The sequence below is a fragment of the Eriocheir sinensis genome, chromosome 40 (assembly GCF_024679095.1).
Source record: "Eriocheir sinensis breed Jianghai 21 chromosome 40, ASM2467909v1, whole genome shotgun sequence".
Classification (NCBI taxonomy): domain Eukaryota; kingdom Metazoa; phylum Arthropoda; class Malacostraca; order Decapoda; family Varunidae; genus Eriocheir; species Eriocheir sinensis.
The window spans coordinates 1,428,792-1,447,902 of record NC_066548.1 but is presented as its reverse complement, the minus strand read 5'-3'; the positions used below and the strand labels follow the sequence as shown (position 1 = coordinate 1,447,902).

Genomic DNA, 19,111 nt, shown 5'->3' with positions numbered 1-19,111 from the left:
CTTGCCAGGAGCTGAAATAATGTAAAAACTAACTCTAGACGCTGAAATATTGCAGAAAACTAACTCCAGACGCTGTTTAAAGCACTTATTAATAACTAGAATTTCTTCGGGTGTTGGGAATTGTTGTATTGGTTTGTAAATCGCTCTACGAAAAAGCATACTGGAGCAGAGGATAGGCTGGGAGCTTCAAATGGACCCTCTCCTACTCCTTTCTTTCTCCATTTTACATTATTTTCTTGTTGTCGCCCTTCCTCCATTCCTTCTCCTTCCTCCCTCTAGTTTCCCTTATTTCCTTGATATCTGAATTCCTCCTCTCCTCCATCCCTTCTTCCTCCTTTCGTCCCATTGTCACATCTCGAAATACGGTCTTCTGCCGCTCCCGCCGCCAAGGTCGCCGCGTCTTTGAAGATCGCTATCAAGCCCGGAATACCCACGGATTTCACGAGCAACTTAACGAGGAGGAAGGCGAGGCGGCGCGGCCCAACGGGAGCCCGGCGACGAGTGCGTAATTGCGTCCTTCCATCCGACCTTCCTGTCCCTTCCTCAGCCTTCCCTGTGTCGTCATTGTCACGGCTGTACATACCTGGGCTTCTATATATTATGTGTGTGTACCTGTTTATATCTATCGATCTATCTCTCTCTATCAGTCTATATATCTATCAGTCACACACACACGACTTTTTTTCAGAACAATGTCTTCGTAATAATGTATGCAAAGGCTACAGCACATTTTTCTCATTGCAGGAACAACAAGATCAACCAGATGGCCCGAGGAGTGGCTGGCTGCGTCCTTGGTGAGTGTTCATTGTCACCTTCATGTTGCTTCTCGTATTTTAAGTGCACTGTTGTGTCACGAAGAATTTCTATGGTAACAATTGCAAGCACATTTTGTTGTCACTATTGTCTGGTTTGTCTTACGGAGGATGGTAGTGTTGTGTCTCTCGCTCGCTCGTGGTGGGGTGTAAGCGGTTGGATTTTACCCCACGACATGTTTTCGTGCAATATGCGCCGGTGATCAGAAGTGAAGACAGTCGCCGCTGTGGTGCCCTCGCCGCATCAAACTCCTCTGTGTGGACTCTTCAGGATGTTTTAGGTGAGACCTCTGCCATTAATTTCTCAGTGCTCACTTATAGAAGCATGTAATTGTAAAAAGAATTATTGTCCGTACATCGTCACTGTTTTTAGTTTCACAAAAAAATGTTAAATTGCATGTGAAAAATAAATATGAAAACCTTTTTCTCAAATATGACTGGACTCTCAAAACATTGCTCCATTAATTTATAAACATTTAGTGTTAGGTAAAAGTTTTGATCCTAATATATATTGTAAAAACTAATCCTTGACAAATAATGAACACTTTTATTCGGTGTTCTTTCATGCAGCTTCTAGTGGCGGGCTGAGGTGTGGCTCTCACAGCCGAAGAAGCTCTCACGACCTGGGCGCGTGTGGCTCAACTCAACTCTACAGCCTCAGTCATATTCACACAATGATTTTTTATAGTATAGTCATATATTAATTCTTAGTGTGTTTTGCAATTTGTTTGAGTTTCTCTTAAGCCAATCAGCTTGTTACTAGTATTTAAGGCAGCAAAATAAATGACAGAACAGAAGTTACATTTGTCTCTTTTTAAAATGTTGATAAAATTGGATTACAACTAGTTTTCTTCTTAAAAATAAAGGTACACGACCCCACGAAAGTGTTTACGTTACCCTGCCATAGCGTAAGTGTTCTTGGCCAAATATCATCCATCAGTCCATCTGAGATCTTGAGTCCATCGATCACGGCGTCGTAAATCTTGTCTTCGTTCTTGTCCTCTGACGCAAAGGCTCATCAACCTCACTCTGTTATAATCTTTGTCATCATTCATCCTACGTACTATTGCGCCAGTCGCCCCGCAGGACACATACTTATAGCTAACAGTGTATGTAAACTTGAGAAAAAGCAAAATGAAGCTAAACACAGAGAGTACGAACGAAATAAAGGATAGAGAGAATCAAATAGAGAGAGGGGATTAGCGTATATGTTTTCTCGTCCCTTTATCCTCCTGCATTGGTGTTGGCTATAGTGACTGGTCCTCTGCAGCTCGTGGGAATCAAGGGAGTTTGGTCTTGAGTACATCACGCCTGGAGAAGAGACAGAGGGAGGGAAGGGAAGGGAAGGAGGGAGAAAAGCAGCAACGGAGGAGGAGGAGGGAAGAGGGAAGAAGGCGTGAAGAGAAAGCGCATGCCTGTGAGGGAGTCCCGGGCCGCGAAAACCTGTGTGTGGGAGAGAAAAAGAGAAAAAAAGAAAAAGTTGTACCGCATTACAGAGTGGGGAAAAAGGCGGCGAGATAAGACACATGAAAGCAGAACGCGACAAATTAACGGAAGGGAAAAAATGTGAAGGAGAAAGTGAAGGTAAAGATCAATATAAGTTTATAAGAGAGAGGGAGAGGGAGGGAGGGAGGGAGAGAGGAGTAGGGGGGTAGAGAGAGAGAGAGAGAGAGAGAGAGAGAGAGAGAGAGAGAGAGAGAGAGAGAGAGAGAGAGAGAGAGAGAGAGAGAGAGAGAGAGAGAGAGAGAGAGAGAGAGAGAGAGAGGTTGAATATTAGAGGAGGAGATTTAATAAAAATAACAACTGTAATAACAACAATAACAATAAAAGTAATGAACAGAGAAAGGGAGGAGGAGGAGGAGGAGGAGGAGCAAAGAGAAAAAGACACAGAAGAAAAGGAAGACGCCTAAGAACAATAGTAGAAGAAGAAGAAGAAGAAGAAGAAGAAAAAGAAGAAAAAGAAGAAGAAGAAGAAGAAGAAGAAGAAGAAGAAGAAGAAGCAAGGATGGTGGAGCACAAACAGTTGGGAGAAGGAGGAGAAGGAAAAGGAGGAGGAGGAGGAGGAGGAAGAGGAGGAGGAGCAAAGAGAAGAAGAAGGAAAAAGGAAAACAAGAAGCCAAAAAGCAGAACAATAGCAGACGCAGAAGGAGAGGAAGAGGAGGAGGAGGAGGAGGAGGAAGACTAATGCTCAGCGGGGACGGAAGAACAGAAAGAGGAGGAGGAGGAAGAGGAAGAGGAGACAGAATAATAATAAAAATAAGAAAAAGAAGCCAAAGCAGAAACAGAGGAAGAAGAAGAAGAAAAGAAGAATGCCTGACGAGAATGGTGGAGCAGACACACTTGGGAGAAGGAGGAGGAGAAGGAGGAGGAGGAGGAGGAGGAGGAGCAAAGCGAAGGAAAAAAAAGAAGAAGCCAGAAGCAGAACAATAGCAGACGCAGCAGCAGGGGAAGAGGAGGAGGATGACTAATGCGGGGCGCGGACGGAGGAGCAGAAACAGTCGGGAGCAGCGGGAAGGGCCCAGGCTACCGGCATGAGGGATGGCGGGACTCTATCACGAAGGATTAGCTGCAATTTAGATCCTCATCTTTGGCTGGTTAACAGAGGACCTGGCGGGCTGGGAGCAGGCGTAGGAGGAGGCTGCGAGGATGAGTAGGGGGAGGAGGAGGAGGTCGTGGAGGAGGCGTAGGAGGAGGCTGTGAGGATGAATAGGGGGAGGAAGAGGAGGAGGAGGAGGCTGCAGGGAAGAATAGGAGGAAGAGGTGAAGTGGATGCGTAGAAAGAAGCTGTGGAGAAGAGGAAGAGGAAGAGGAAGATGAGGAGTAATAGGAGGAGGAGGAGGAGGAGGAGGAGGAGGAGGAGGTGTTGGAGTAAAATACGGAGAAGACAAGAAGAAGAAGAGGAAAAGATGAGAGAGAGAGAGAGAGAGAGAGAGAGAGAGAGAGAGAGAGAGAGAGAGAGAGAGAGAGAGAGAGAGAGAGAGAGAGAGAGAGAGAGAGAGAGAGAGAGAGAGAGAGAGAGAGAGAGAGAGAGAGAGAGAGAGAGAGAGAGAGAGAGAGAGAGAGAGAGAGAGAGAGAGATATGATAATGAGGAGGAGAAAATCACAGACGCAAGAAGGAAAATAATAAGAAAAAAAAATCATAGAAAAAAATAGACAAAAAAAAAAATCCCCCAAAACAAATGCGACACGAAAAGCGAACGAGATAAACACGAGTCGAGTTCTTGAGACAAAAAAAAAAGAAAAAGAAAGAAAATAAGAAAATCGAGCAATGGCAGAGCAGAAGAAAATGTTATACTGACCGAGATAAGTAAAGAAAAAAAAAAAGATAGACAAGGAAAGGATAAACTGAAGGAAATAACAGAGAAATATTTCAATAGATGCAGAGAGAGAGAGAGAGAGAGAGAGAGAGAGAGAGAGAGAGAGAGAGAGAGAGAGAGAGAGAGAGAGAGAGAGAGAGAGAGAGAGAGAGAGAGAGAGAGAGAGAGAGAGAGAGAGAGAGAGAGAGAGAGAGAGAGAGAGAGAGAGAGAGAGAGCAATCAAAGTCATAGAAAGAGAGAAAAGAGAGAGAGAGAAAAGGTGAAAGAAAATATAAAGAAAACGAAAGAGAGGAAGAAACAAAGGAAGAAAATCTGCAGTGAACTCAAACAAACAAACAAACAAACATAATCGTAACCAGAAAATATGAAGAAGGAAAAAAGGGAAGAAAGAAAGGAGGAAGGAAGGAAGGGAAGAGGCGAAGAAGAAGAAGAAGAGGAAGAGGAGGGATATTAAAGGTAAAAATATCGAGGTAAAGAGAAGACAGTGACAGAGGAAGGAGGCCGAGGAAGAAGAGGAGGAGGAAGAGGAGGAGATGGAGGAAGAAGAAGAAGAAGAAATGAAGAATGAAAATATGTTGAAGAGAAAGACGAAGCATATTGGAGGAAGAGGAGGAGGAGGAAAAAGAAGCAGAAACGAAGGAGGAGAAGGAAGAAGGAGAAAACGAAGACGATACAGGATGAGGAGGAAGAGGAGGAAGACGAGGAGGAGCACACACACGACGCAAACACCGAGGGAGGGAGAGAGAGGAGGGGAGGGTGGGAGGAGGAAGGGACAACCCGGCAAGGCGACGCGACAGAGGGCGAGGCGGTGGGGGGGCGACAGCTACACGGCGCCCAGGGCTTCTGCTGCCGCGTGCCTGACGGGGGGCGCGGCAGCACACCCACGAGTAGCTACGTAAGCAGATGAAGATGGCTTATCACATATAAAGCAGGGACGAGCGGCAAGAAGCATACATCCACATCATAACAGAAACAGCCCAGCGGAGGGTTGTCACGACGCGGGACGCCCTGTACGACGGGGCCTCAAGACGGAGAGGAATTTTCAGTCATCTGCGTCATAAATCTGAAGCGGTCTTGTGTAGCGGCCACAGGGGAAGGAGGACGAACGAGGGGAGATAAGGGCCGAGTCGAGAACAAGGCACATGAAAGCCGCCTCCCCCGTCCACCCCCCCCCCCTCCTGAAGGCCGAAGAGGGGAGCAGGAAGACAATGGGAAGGGGACGGAAGGGATAAAGTAGGAAAGGAGACGAGGAAAGAGTTGCAACAAGACGAAAAGTGATGAAGCGTCAGGAAGAAGGATGAATGGCCAATGTTTCGGTCCTGGTGACGCGGCCACAGCCAGCCACGCAGGACATACTGGAAACAAGTGTACTACAAGTGTACTCTGGGGCTGCGATTGCGGCAGTAAAACAAGTGTGTGTAAGGGGCAGACACGGATTTTGTTACACGACGAACAGGAACCAAAACACAACAGTGCAGAAATATATCACCTTCCTCCGCCACATTCTGGTGTGTTAGCTGCCCAGGCCAGCCGTGAGCCGCACCCATCACCGTGACTGACGGCCAGGCCCGCTGACGAGGATATATATATATATATATATATATATATATATATATATATATATATATATATATATATATTACATACACACACACACACACACACACACACACACACACACACACACACAGCCTTGGTCCGGGGCGGGATAGCCTGGCTCAGGTGGACGGCCAGCGTCCCATTAATCAGCAGGAAGAGCAGATGGCGCGATACTCTGAAAACCAGAACAAATTGCAGCGCGCGGCGAGCCCTTCGCCGGGCACGCGTCGCGCCCCGCCCCGGCCTGCGCCGCCCCGCCCCGCCCCGCCCTGCCCCGGGCCGCCTCCAGGACGTGATTTAGCGGCCCGTCCGATCTCGGCGCGCCGTGATTCCTCATCGTTGCAATTTGAAGAAACTCAATCAAGCATCTGATAGCTCAATCTCGGCCCGTAAATGTGAGGCGTCAAGTTGGTCATGCGAGCCTTTTTAACTTGGGTCACGCTCGCCCCGCCTCGCCCCGCCCACCCCCTGCAGCGCCTCCAGGCCGGGCCGAGTTACGCTGGTCCAGCCGCCCGCCCTGCCTGGCCACGCTGAGGTTTACGCCTTGTAGATTGTGTTCTGGTGCCGCGGAGGGATGTTGGGGAAGGGGGGTCAGGGACAAGGAGGGGGTGACGGGCGGCGGGAGGGAGGGGGAGAGGCAGGAAGAGGAGTGATAAAGGTAAAGAGGAAAAAAATCGACGTGTTGATGTAGCAATATATGAAAATAATAGTCTTTCAGAATGGCGTGACTAAGGATCCTGTACCGCTCCTTCCTATTAGCTGCCATCTCCTCAATCCCTCACTCGCATCTCTTCATTCTCTTCCTTATGCTTCCCCGCTCTCTTCATCCTCCTTCTCCCCTTTTTCCTCCTGCTCCAACCCCTCCTGCTTTTTCCCTTTCCTCACCTCCTGGCTTCCTCATTCGGAGCTTCAAACCCTCTCTCCTTCCTCTCTTTTTCTCGTCCTATCTCGCCTCATCCCCGTCCTTAACTCATCCTGCCCTCTCTTTCCTCCTCCTCCTCTTCCTCTTTTTCCTCCTGTTCCTGCTTTTTCCCTTTCCTCACCTCCCTGCTTCCATCCTGCTTTTTCCCTTTTCACACCTCCCTGCTTCCTCATTCGGAGCTTCAAACCCTCTCTCCTTCCTCCCTTTTTTTCGTCCTATCTCGCCTCATCCCCGTCCTTAACCCCTCCTGCCCTCTCTTTCCTCCTCCTCCTCTTCCTCTTTTTCCTCCTGTTCCTGCTTTTTCCCTTTTCACACCTCCCTGCTTCCTCATTCGGAGCTTCAAACCCTCTCTCCTTCCTCCCTTTTTTTCGTCCTATCTCGCCTCATCCCCGTCCTTAACTCATCTTGCCCTCTCTTTCCTCCTCCTCCTCTTCCTCTTTTTCCTCCTGTTCCTGCTTTTTCCCTTTTCACACCTCCCTGCTTCCTCATTCGCAGCCTCGTCTTATAAACTCACCATCGACCTCAAACACTCTCTCCTTCATTCTTTTTTCCTCGTCCTCTTTCTCGCCGCATCCCCGTCCTTAACTCTCCCATCTTGCACTCTCTTCCCTCCTCCTTCTCCTCCTCGACCCGCCGCTGACCCCTGGCTGGCGTTTATCATTAAGGCGTCTCCCCCCGTCACGTGTCTTTGTTTATACCTTGGCCGTCACGAACGTCTCCTCTCAATGGGGTCAGGAAAGCAATTTACCTGATGGTGCTTGCCCGGAGTTTGTTGAGAAGGGGCTGTAGTGTGGTGGTGGTGGTGGTGGTGGTTGTTGTGATGGTGGTGGTGGTGGTGATGGTGGTGGTGGTTTGGGTATGGTAGTAGTAGTAGTAGTAGTAGTAGTAGTAGTAGTGATAACAATGATAATAATAATAATAATAATAATAATAATAATAATAATAATAATAATAATAATAATATGTTCGTTTTCTTGAAGTTTTGCAGTTATCAGTTACCAAATTAACTCTCTCTCTCTCTCTCTCCCCCGGTGTCCCCCATACCATAATAATACATCAGTCTCCCAACAAAGGTCTTGGTCCCCCAGTCCCATCCTCTCTCCCCCTTCCTTACCCTTTCCCTGCCCCCCCCACCCCCCCTGCTGCCTCTCCTCTTGACCCCCCCTCCCCCTTACCTGGCCCACGTGATCTCATTAGTCACCCCGCCCGGCCGTCCCTCACACACCTGTCTCACCTCTCCCTACCTCATTTGCTGAAGGTCCTCGATGGCTATTATTCATCAGGTGTGTTCTGGGCTGTGGGCTGACTTTGATTACCTTCGTGTCCCGGGTCTTGTTTTTTTTTTATCCCTTTGTTTACTTTCTGCAGTGTTTATTTTTTGGAGTTTCATGTGGCTAGATTTTTTATTTAGTGTTTTTTTTTGTATATATGTGTGTGTTTATGTGTGTTTATGTGTGTGTGTGTGTGTGTGTGTGTGTGTGTGTGTGTGTGTGTGTGTGTGTGTGTGTGTGTGTGTGTGTGTGTGTGTGTGTGTGTGTGTGTGTTGAGCGCTGAGTGTTATGCAGTTTAATAAAGACGTTTTACATTTTCACCTCAACCTTCCCTTCCCTTCCCTTCCCTGGCTGACCACCGCGCCCTGGCCTCCCCCATGCAGGCGGGGCGGCGTGGGAAGGAGGTCCATGCACCCGCTCCTCCCCGTGGGGCGGCAACCTGCAGGGCCGGGCAAGTTTTTCCTTCCCACGCCGCTCACCTCCACCGGCGCGGCAGGAGTCCGGCGGCCGCGACCCTGGCCAAGCAGCTCATCTCATTCCCCGTCGACCCTCATTATCGCGGGGAAACGATCTTCATCTGGGCAGCCAATCTCCCCTCGTGATGGCGCGCTAAGCATTCATCCCAAACTATTACTCATTTCCAAGTCACAAGCCGACCCTCGCCTCGCCCATTCCCACCTCGCGGGGAGCCCAGCGCGTGACCCCGCCTGGCGTAACACAGGTAGTGGGAGATCGCTGTAAGGAGGACCACCTGCTCCTAGTGACCACATAGTTCGCTCCTCGGAGTTGTTAGCGCAGGGGGGCCGCGTGATCGGAATTCAGTGGTTGTCGATACGTGAGGTTCCAATACGTCGTCATTTGACTGTCACTGGGATCGCTGGCAAGCCATGATGACCCCCCTCCGCGGCCGCCTGCAGCTCCGGACTGTGATCTCCTCTTGGGATTTCAATGTTTCCTGAATGGTGCTGTGAAGAAGACGGCTGGAGGTTGTATTGATGTGGTTTACAGTGTTTTAAGGCGGTCAGAGAATCAGGCTCATGAAGATCTTTAATACGACTCTTCAGATACCTCGAATTCTGACAGTTTCTGAATGCAAATGCCAAACAAAAATCCTCACATTGTCTTTATAGGATTTGTGGTGCTTCTTAAACGGTCAGAGAAGCGGGAACATAACTCTGTCTTCTGAATAACGCTCTTTAAGACACATCGCGGTCAGTCAGACATAGAGAGAGCGTGTAGAAGTAATTAGAAGAAGTTGACGCTGCAGAATGACTCCTTATTGGACTCCCCTGCGTCGGTTCCTCCTTCTGGCACTGTCCTTCCGCCCCGAGCCTCGTCCTCCCGTCACTGCAATCGTCCCTCCTCATCTGACGCGCCTCCCGCTGCTCGGTGTCTTGCCTCTGCGACTCCTCCTCCTCCTCCTCCTCCCACTACCCCGTGCGGCGAAGTGTCCTCCTAACTTTGTCCTTTTGACTCGTGCACTGTCCTTCCCCTCCTCCTCCTCCGCATCCTCCTCCTCCTCCTCCTTGCAGCATCGACAACCACGTACTCATTGAGGAAACACGTTCTTAAGTCTCTTCAAAATCGAGCACCATTACAAGCTAGATAAAGTCAGTGGCGTATACTTGCTTGCTCTGTTGGACCTCCGTGTTTAGTTCTTTCCCTCTGGTGTCTTGGTTTTCTTGTTATTTGCGAAGTTATGAAAATATCAAAGGAGGAGAAAGCGAAAGAAGAGGGTATGTTTTTTTAGTTGATTAATTAGTCAGCTAGTTTATTAGTTAGGTAGTTATTTATATAGTTTATTTGTTAGTAATTGGTTAGATATTCAGTTTGTTTGCTAGTTAGTGTCTGAAAATGCTTTAAGTGATATACAAAGGGGGAGAGAGAGAGAGAGAGAGAGAGAGAGAGAGAGAGAGAGAAAACCAGAGACACAGACAGAAAAAGACAGACAGAAAACAGTGGCAGAGAGACAGCGAAACAGAGAGACAGAAAGACAGAAACACACAAAGAGACAGAGAGCGCTAGATGTTGTTACAGAGACAGAGACAGAGACAGCGAGAAAGGGAATGAAAAGGAGACGCAGAGAGAGAGGGAGAGGGAGCGCTGGAGGTTGTCACAGTACAAAACAAGTGGCTGGGGCAATGACAAAGGTGTACAAGCAGACAATTAGAGATGATTCATAGGCCAGGGAGGCGAGGGTCGGCGGGAACAGCACGTGGGTCTGGCGGGACATGCGACGCTAACAGGGAAGGGACGGGGGCCAGTAACTTAGCTACCGCCCTGCCTTGCCCTGTCTGGCCCTCCCCTTGCCCTCCCTTCCTTCCTCTGCCACCCCGCCGCCCGAGTAGCTATGTTGTACCTTACCCTCCCACGATGCATGCAGCTCCCTGGACACCTATCACCTGGAGACACACACACACACACACACACACACACACACACACACACGCACTCTATCTCTCCCTTTCTCAACTGCAGTGTGTTTGTTACTGTATTGTTAATTTCCTATCTTGTTATTTAATTATTTAGGGAGATGCCTAGTTTATTAGATAGATATTTGAATTAGTTATTTAGATAGTTTATTAGTTGGCTGGTTAGTTAGGTAGTTAGTTAATATTCCATCCGCATTTTATTAATTTCCTTCTTACTTTCCTAGACTTAGCTAGCAGGATAGAACTCACAGTAATGGATTAGAAAAGTATAGATTTAGGAGGGAAATAGGCAGGCATTGGTTTGGTAATGGGGTGGTGGGGGAATGGAATAGACTCAGCAATCACATAACTTGAAATTGACCTCTCTTTCGGCCACCTCTTTTGATTCTTTGTTTTAGGAGCAGCGAGGGGCGTTTTTTTTTATTTATTATTGTTTCCAATTTGTGTGCCCTTGAGCTGTCTCCTTTGTTGTAAAAAAAAAGACTTGATAGCTACATGGACGAGGATGACAGGTGGTAATGGGGGGGAATCTGGAGCTGCCTTGTGTAGGTCATGCGGCGTCTTGCAGTCTCCCTATGTTCTTATGTTCTTATGTTCTATACGTCGTCATTTTTTTCTGACGTCGTGTATGTTAAAGTCTCCGATAAAAGAAACAAGGCGTTCTCCCACACGTCATCACTAATACTAACTTATCTCTCATCAGGTTTTTCTACCACATCCTCTCCACTATCCTCTTTTTTCAATACCAACGCCATCACTTTCTGCCACGCACATTCCCGCCTCGTAAAAGTTCATCACCCGTGAGCTTTTCTTTGTTTCGCGGCCTCGCTCTTCAGGGGAACACGCGGATAAAGCATTGCGGCGTCTGTTCTCACCTTTCTCGGCGCCTTTATGATGCTTGGCTCACGGTAATGAAGGAGGAGTCGTGGGCTTGGGACAATGGACACCCACACCCCCACAGGCAGGCCCGGCTAACGCTGCTCCCCGCCCTCCCGCCTCCGTCACGGGCGCTGGAAATATACACATCAACAAGGCTGAGACAGAGCCAACAAGCGATAATCGGCGATAGCGCTGGTAGGCGGAGGTGAAGAAATCAGTAATTTATGATAATCTTGAGATAAGGCAGATGGGCTCACGCTGGCTCTGTGTTACGCGGCTTAACGGAACGAACTCGTGACCGACCCTTGCTTAGCGGCCCCTTGGTGTCGGCCCTGCAATCCGCCCCTTCCTCCCCTGCCTCCCCTCCTTTCCATGGCCTCCCGCGGCATGGGAAGGTATCGTAGGGTCTGTAGCGACGCAATGAGAGACCCAGTGAGGAAGTGCTGTACGAGGAAAGGAAATACCATTCAAAGAGCGATTTAGGAGAGTTGTAAAGACCAAAGTAGGAAGTTCCGTATAGTTAGTCTTTCTTAGGTAGTTGAAGGGCATTTTTAGTTTCTAGCGGGAATTGTTTTGTAACCTTTTATCCTTGAGCTGCCTCCTATATTGTAAAAGAAAACGTCTAAGTAATGCTATAAATCACTTTGAATTTCTTGTTTGCAGGGGGCACGGAAATCTATATTGAGGTTTGATATTTATAGATAATTCATTTTGCTCTGTTGATGGTATTTGTTCGGTGTGTGTGTGTGTGTGTGTGTGTGTGTGTGTGTGTGTGTGTGTGTGTGTGTGTGTGTGTGTGTGTGTGTGTGTGTCCTCTCATGTCAACTCCATTCTCTCTCCTTCCTTTCCCTCTTCTCTCCATTGTTCCCTCATTCACCTTTCTCTCCTCTTGTTAATCTCTTTCCTCCCCTCTCCCTCTCTCGTCTCCCGCCCTCCTATCCCATCCCTCTAATCTCTCTCTCCTTGCCTCCCATATCTCTTGTTTCTTTCCTTATCCAGCTCTCATATTTCCCCCTCTTTCATCTTCCCTTCTATTGCATTCCTCATATACTTCCCTCTGTTCCTCTTTTCCTTCTTTCCCCTTTCCTTTCCTCCCTGCTTTTCTCTTCTCCTTTTCCCCTCCCTTGCCCCACTCTCCCCTCTCAACTTTTGTTTCATCCAATTTTCCCTTCCCAATCTTTCCCTTTTTGTGTATGCCTTTCTCTCCCTCCCATAACACCATGTTCTTCTCTTTTTCCTTCTCTTCCCTCTCTGCTTCTCTTTTCCCATCCCATCCCACTCCCTTCTTCTCTCTCCTCTTTGCTTTTTCCTTCTTCCCTTCCCCTCCATTCCTGTTCATATCTTGCTGTTCTCTTTCCTCTCTCCTCTTTTCTTTTATCATCCTTCGTCTCTGGTTCTTCCCTTTTTCCTCCTTTCCCATCCCTCCCCTTTCGTTTCCCTGCTTCTCTGTTCCCCTCTTTCCCTTATATATCTCTGGTTCTCCCTTTTCCCCTCCCTTACCCTGCACTCTTCTCTTCCCTTATCCTTCCCCATTTCTCTCTCCTTTTCTCTTTCCCTCTTCCCCTCATATCTCGCTGTTTCTCATTTTTCCCCTCCCTTACCTCTTTTCCCTCTCTTCTTCCCCTATTCCTCCTCTTTTGCCTCCCTTCCTTTCTATTCCCCTCGTATTTTAGTCTCCTCATCTCTCTGCTCCTTTTCCCCTCCCCTTCCCTTCTCTCTTATCCTCTCCTTTTCCTCTATTCCTCCCCTTTTGTCTCTCTTTCTCTTCCCGTTTTATCTCACCGTTCTTCTATCTCCCGTCGCTCCCTTTCCGCTCCCTTCCCTCTCCTTCTTCCCCCTCGCCCCGGAAGCATGTACACATACGCGGCACTGTGAGTATCTACGATGACTGATGACATTTTTGCGGGCGGCTGATGGGCGCTGTATCCCGGTCATCTGGTCCATTAATCTCCGGCACAAAACACACACCAGAATAAACATTTGATCGCCCGCAACACGCCATCAATCTCCTAATTGTAAACATTATATCGTTTGACTTTGTCTGATGAAATACCCCGAAATTGATAATCTTGGAACGCGAGCGAGGCAGCAGCGGGGATGGTGGTGGTGGTGGTGGTGGTGATGGTTATAGTGGTAGTGGTGGGGGGTGATGGTGTTGTTCGTGGTGGTGGTGGTGATGGTGGTGGTGGTGGTGGTAGTGGTGGTGGTGGTGGTATATACACAAACAGACACATACATTTTACACATACACACACACATATACATACTCTCTCTCTCTCTCTCTCTCTCTCTCTCTCTCTCTCTCTCTCTCTCTCTCTCTCTCTCTCTCTCTATCTATCTATCTCTATCCCCCCCCCCCCCCCCTGTATCACAAAGAAACAAAGGGTTCATCACGATATGTATTTACTCACTCTTAACAAATTTGAATTATCTTATGCAGTTGATTTTACAATAAGAGAACATGCTATAGAACCGTCACTACAATAACAATGATACCAATAATACTAACACTCGTTTTTTAATATTTTTGGGTGGTAATATTTTGATCCCATTCCTGTGTCACATTAATAGTCTCCTCTTCCTCCTTTCTCTATGCATATGACGTTTTTTCCTTCTATTTTCTCTTTGGCCGTTTCGACTTACTTTAGATTTCTTTTTACTAATGGATTCTATATTATGAGAGCGGTGAGTAGCGGGCTTTTTTCTCTCTCTCTGCACTCGTTTTGTTGTCCTTGAGCCGTCTCCTTTGCTGTAAAAAAGAAAATAATAAATTGTATCATATGTGTTTCCCTTCCCGGTACATTTAGCTTCCTCCCGTTGCCTTTTCGTTTTGTCCCTCGATGTCAGGTGGTCAAAGAGGCTGAAGGTTGTATCGGTATCTTATTGTAACTATCTCCCTTGTATACCTGTGACCTTGCTTCTTACGCCCATTCAGTAGTAGTCATTCGTACTCTGTTGATTCTTTCCTCTATGTATTTTCCGATTTGAATGTCTCTTTGCCCGTGAGGACCTGCCTAATATATTTCTGTACACCGTTTTGTAATTTTCTCCATGTTGTTCTTCTCGTTTGTACTTTTTTATCATGCTTTATTCTTTCTCCTTTCGTTTTCTTTCTTATGTACGTCATTTTTTGCCTCTCTCTGGTTAGTATTATGCGTACCCTGTTTAATGCTTTTTTCTTCTCCTTGTTCTTTCTGTCGTGTTTACTTTGTTTTCCATACTTTGTCCTCTTCCTTTATGTATGTGGACTTACCGTCGTTTTCCTTTCTCTTTTGGCCACTCGGTGCTGGGTAATATGTTTTTTGTACCCGCTTCCATACTTGTTGTTTCTCCCGTCTGTACTTTTTGCCTTCTTCTCGCCTTTCTCCCCGTCGGTAGGTGGTCGCGGCGGCTGGAATGCTATAAAGTGTAACGTGATATTTATTGGCACGTGGAGGGTCTGGCCACGGGGTTGCGGGGGACGCGGCGTAGGGGGCTGGGCGAGGCAGTGGCGGTGTGAAGTAGTGTGTGTGTGTGTGTGTGTGTGTATGTGCGTTTATGGTGCAGGAGGTAGGCCAAGTATAAAACAAAAAGTATATTCAAACACACATTATCTGCTCCTATTGATAGAAAACGGATGACGAAAGTTGACATTCTGGTGAACTAGAAAATTAGGGATGAACAAGACAGTCAGCCAGTTATTCAAACATTCATTCAGCCAGCCAGTCAGCCAAATTGTAAGACAGTCAGCCAGTCAACCAAACAGCCAGTCAGCAAACTAGTCAGCTATCTAGTCACTCAGCCAGCCAGCCAACCAGTAAGGAAACTAGTCAGATATCTCATCAGTCAGTCATTCAGCCAGTCAGCCAGCCAGCCATAAGAACAGCTGAAGACCCTGGAAGTAGCCTGAGAAAGGAAGAGGAGGCAGACCACGGTGCAGTAAGAGGAAGAGAGGATAGTAGAAGCGCAAGGGCCGGAGCAGCACAAAAGATAAAATATTCGCCACTAAACTGAAACGCAACCTTTACGAGCCGAGACGCCGCCCCGCCACACCCGCCGCCGAGCCCCGCGTCGCTGTCATTTACGTCAGGACCCGGGCGACAAATATGCGCCGGCGGGAATCGACAATTGCGTGGGATTAGGACGATAAGAGGCGAGGCTGCGGGGGAGGTAGTGAGGATTGGAACGCTCTGAGAAAGTCGGGTACGTACTGAAGTCGGGGTGGGGGTGGAAGTGGGTGATAGGTTGGGGAATTATAGTGGTGTGTTGAATGTACGAATTGCTTTGGAAAACGTTGTAACAAATTGACGGAAACACAAAAAAGACTTTAAATATTCAAGTCAGAGGATGCTAAGCCGTATCTCTCAGACGAACTCTTTTGAAAGTTGAACAAAAACTGTATTAGAGATTGGATATGTTATGATGGTGATGGTGGGAGTGATGGTTCTGGCGGCGGCATGAAGGGTGATGATGCTGATGGTATGACAAGAAACACTGTCAGATGTCAGTAATGCAAGGTCAAGGGCAAAAAAGTTCAAATGCCGACAAACACGGTCAGATGCTCGAAAACATGGTCATATCCAGTTTGAGAGTTGTCTTGATTTTCCCTTCCTTAAAAACATTGAAGTCGTAGGAAGGAGGAAACAGCTGAGGGAAGGCAGCTCCAGAGGTCACGAGGGAAGGGGAAGAAAGAATGCAGTTGATGGTTTACTCATGGAATTTATTCATACAAAGAGATGATAACAGTATTTGGAGCTTGTGTACAGGCCAAGTGAGGGTATACCACGAGCCCTGTGTACGTGCCTTGGTGTGTACACGTGTGTGCGTGTGAGCCTGACCGGCCCCCGCAGTGTCAGCGGACTCCCTCCGGAGTGCAATCTGCAGGCCGCCTCCCCGCGCCGCGCCTCCCGCTGCAGCCTCTCCGCGCCGCTTAAAGGCATGGCGTCCCCTCTCGGCCCCGCGTCCATGCCTAATCCTAAGTGCCGCTAAGAGCTCAGGAAGGCTCGGGGCCCGGTGTGCCCCGCCCCGCCCCAGCCCACTCAGCCCCCGCCCGCCCCCGCCGAGGAGATGCAGAGTAAGCGAGCCCGGGGAAGGAGGGCCCGAGGCGCCGCTCCATTGTCTCGGAGTGTAAAACTTCACAATGCTGGGGCGATTTTTATAGTTAGCGTTTTCGTGATTATGGCGCCGAGCTGTCTAAACTTTGATGTCGTTATTATCTGAGCCAATCACAGCCGTCTGTAGTTTTTCTCCCCCACTCTCACATCAGCCGATATTTGATTTGGCCTCCTCCTCCTCTTCTTCCCTCCTCCGCCCCGGTGAGAGGGAGAGGCCCTCCTCCTTCCCCTTCACCCCCTGCGCGCGGCGAGAGTTCTAATTTGTTTCCTGTTAGGTCTGAGGCAGGTTCCTTTATGGCTAATTAAGTCACCGTGGAGATGAGTGCAGGTGCAGCGGACGATAAAAAGGTGATGGCTATCCTGCGGCCGAGGCATCACCCCGCGTGGCCAGATTGCCAGTTCCTGCCTGCATCATTAATGAAGAGGCGCGTCCGTTTTATGGTCCCTGCGGACGAGGGTTCCGGGCCGCGTCGAGGCGCCATCAAGGATTCTTATTGGAAATCTCCTTTTCTGTCAGTCTTCGCCCTGATGGGTTTTCCTCCAATTCTTCCTTATTTATTTTTACTGAAGACTGCACGCGGCCATTACCATAATGTTTGATTTTAGTGTCTCCTTTTTGTGTTAAGTGGCGGTTGTGGCGCTAAAACAACATGTCAATCAGCGTTTAGTGTTTCCATTGAAGGCTCTGCGGCTGCTTACGACGAGGCAGAAAAAGCTGGACAGGCGCGCCAGTCGTAACATCCACATGAGTGCTACAGAAGACTAGAAGCACAAAGGCCACAAAGGGAGAACATGTACAGGAAGAGGAGAAAGCGGTGAGCAGGAGCCTGTGGTCGGCGCGGGGGGTGAGTGGGAACTGTAACGAGTCTGTCTCTCCTGACGAGGCTGTCAGGGCGGGAACGCAACACACCGCGAGGCTGCTTCCCACCGAGGGCGCGACACATGATGACTTGGATCGTTTTTGTGTGTTTTCTGATGCTGACTTTATTTGCACAAGGCTTGAGATTTACTGGATAGCAAACACCAACTGACGATCCTTCCCCTCAGTCACTCACGCGGCAGGAAGGACCGCCGCCGGGGAGGTCATGCAAATCGTGTTCTAATTTTTGTGACCACGTGCTGGAGCGGCCGCCAAGACGAGGGAAGAAAGAGGCCAGCGTGATGCCTGACGTGTGCTCCTTCCTTGCGTTGCACTCCAACTCCAGCCGCCCTCCCCCCAAGCCCTGATGACAGGCAACCGGCCGATGGTGAGGCAGGCTTCCTCAACCCCGCTGACGAGGATCCTATTCAGTGAGAGAGGCAGACATTTTATCCTCGTAGCTGAGTTGCATAGTTTTGGACGCGAGGTATCGACCCTCCGCCGCAGGCAGCATGGACACGCGAGTCCCATCGGTGTCTGATCCGTGTCTCTCTGAGCCACGTGTCAGCACGTGTCCAGTGACCGCATCCGGCTCAAGGGATCTACAGCACCGTTGTTCCCTGCTGCCTGTCCTCATCCCCTCTTTCCCTCCTGTTCGACGCTGCCATAAGTGTGCCTGGCGAGGTGTTTCCGCGCCTGGTTTTCAAGATTTATTACCCTTCAGGCTTCAGTCACTGTCTCCAGCACCAGAGCCAAGGAAACTGTTGTGCTCCAGCGGTGGAAGCTTCGTGGCCACAATAACACATTCTTATACAAGGTCACGTCAGCTCTATTTTTTATTTAATTTTGCACGTGAGATTATTAATCTCGCAGAAAAACAATAAACATATCATTAGCTTCTACATAAGCGTGTTGAGTGTGTGTCAGAACGCACTCACCGGCGGCCGCGTGAGGTAAGATCTTGGACGCGTGTGCTGCCTCCTGCCACATGAAAGGCTGCCGGCGCGGTGTCATCGATAAGTCTCACGTTCGTCACATTAAGCATCGCTTCACCAGGCAATGGCCCGGCGTGGTGGGGCGGTGTGTCAAAGTCTCGTTAATTAGGCAGAATGAGCTCCCGTTTGGCCGTCACGGAAGATTTTCTTTCTTTGGTGAGTGTTTGTTGGGATGGGTTGTCGTGCCGGGGGGAGGGGGCAAGCCCTTGACGGCAGATACCGGCAGTCTTCAGAGGTGATAGCTGTCCGTCAGCGTATCTGTGCTGTCTCAGATGTTAATGACGCTGGCGGGTCCATCAATACTTTACTTTCCTCGTCAACTATTTCCCTCATCCCTCACCTTAGACTGGCTGCGGTGTTGGCCACTCGGCCTCAGCAAGCAGGATTCCTTGCTCTTAATGCAGCGTCGTGGACAACTGGCAGAGTTATTGGTGGAGGGAAGGTCGCTTAAGACATGATGAAGACGATTGTGAAGCTCGTCGAGGCAGCGTCCAGCGGTGGCGTGTGTGGCGGGCACGGCGCAGGCGCTCGCTACTTGAGAGTCAATTACTTCCCGAAAGTTGGAGTCAAAGTTTGGCATTCAGGTGTTAAGGCATCTGCGTGGCCATTGTCTCGAGCCGCAGCAACGTCTGGGAAAGTTCCAGTGACCTCGATAAAGTCCTGGCCGCGCCTCTCAGTGTGCGGGGGCTGAGGACGGGAGTGGGTCACGAGGGTCGGCTTGGCGGGGTGTGGGGGCCGCGGCGCCCAGTGCTTGGCGGTGCCTGCGAGGCGGCGTCCAGTACAGGGGCGGCGTGGGGCGGCGCTGTGCTACTCGCCTCTTCAGGTTTATGGTTCTCAAGGTGCTTAGAGTTGCACATCCTCGCGTTCATTCTTATTAGGATATCTCTGTGCAGTCATTCACTTAAGCAACCATCTCACGTGTCGCGCAGGTG

At 49.1% G+C, this 19,111-nt stretch overlaps 1 long non-coding RNA gene across 1 annotated transcript in view; it reads left to right on the top strand.

Moving 5' to 3' along the window:
* The window catches only part of LOC127009164 (uncharacterized), a 252,498-nt gene that overhangs the window by 79,294 nt on the left and 154,093 nt on the right, over nucleotides 1-19,111 (top strand). The window contains exon 3 of the long non-coding RNA XR_007761690.1: nucleotides 745-794. This is a non-coding gene — a long non-coding RNA (uncharacterized LOC127009164). The remainder of the gene's footprint in view (nucleotides 1-744; nucleotides 795-19,111) is intronic.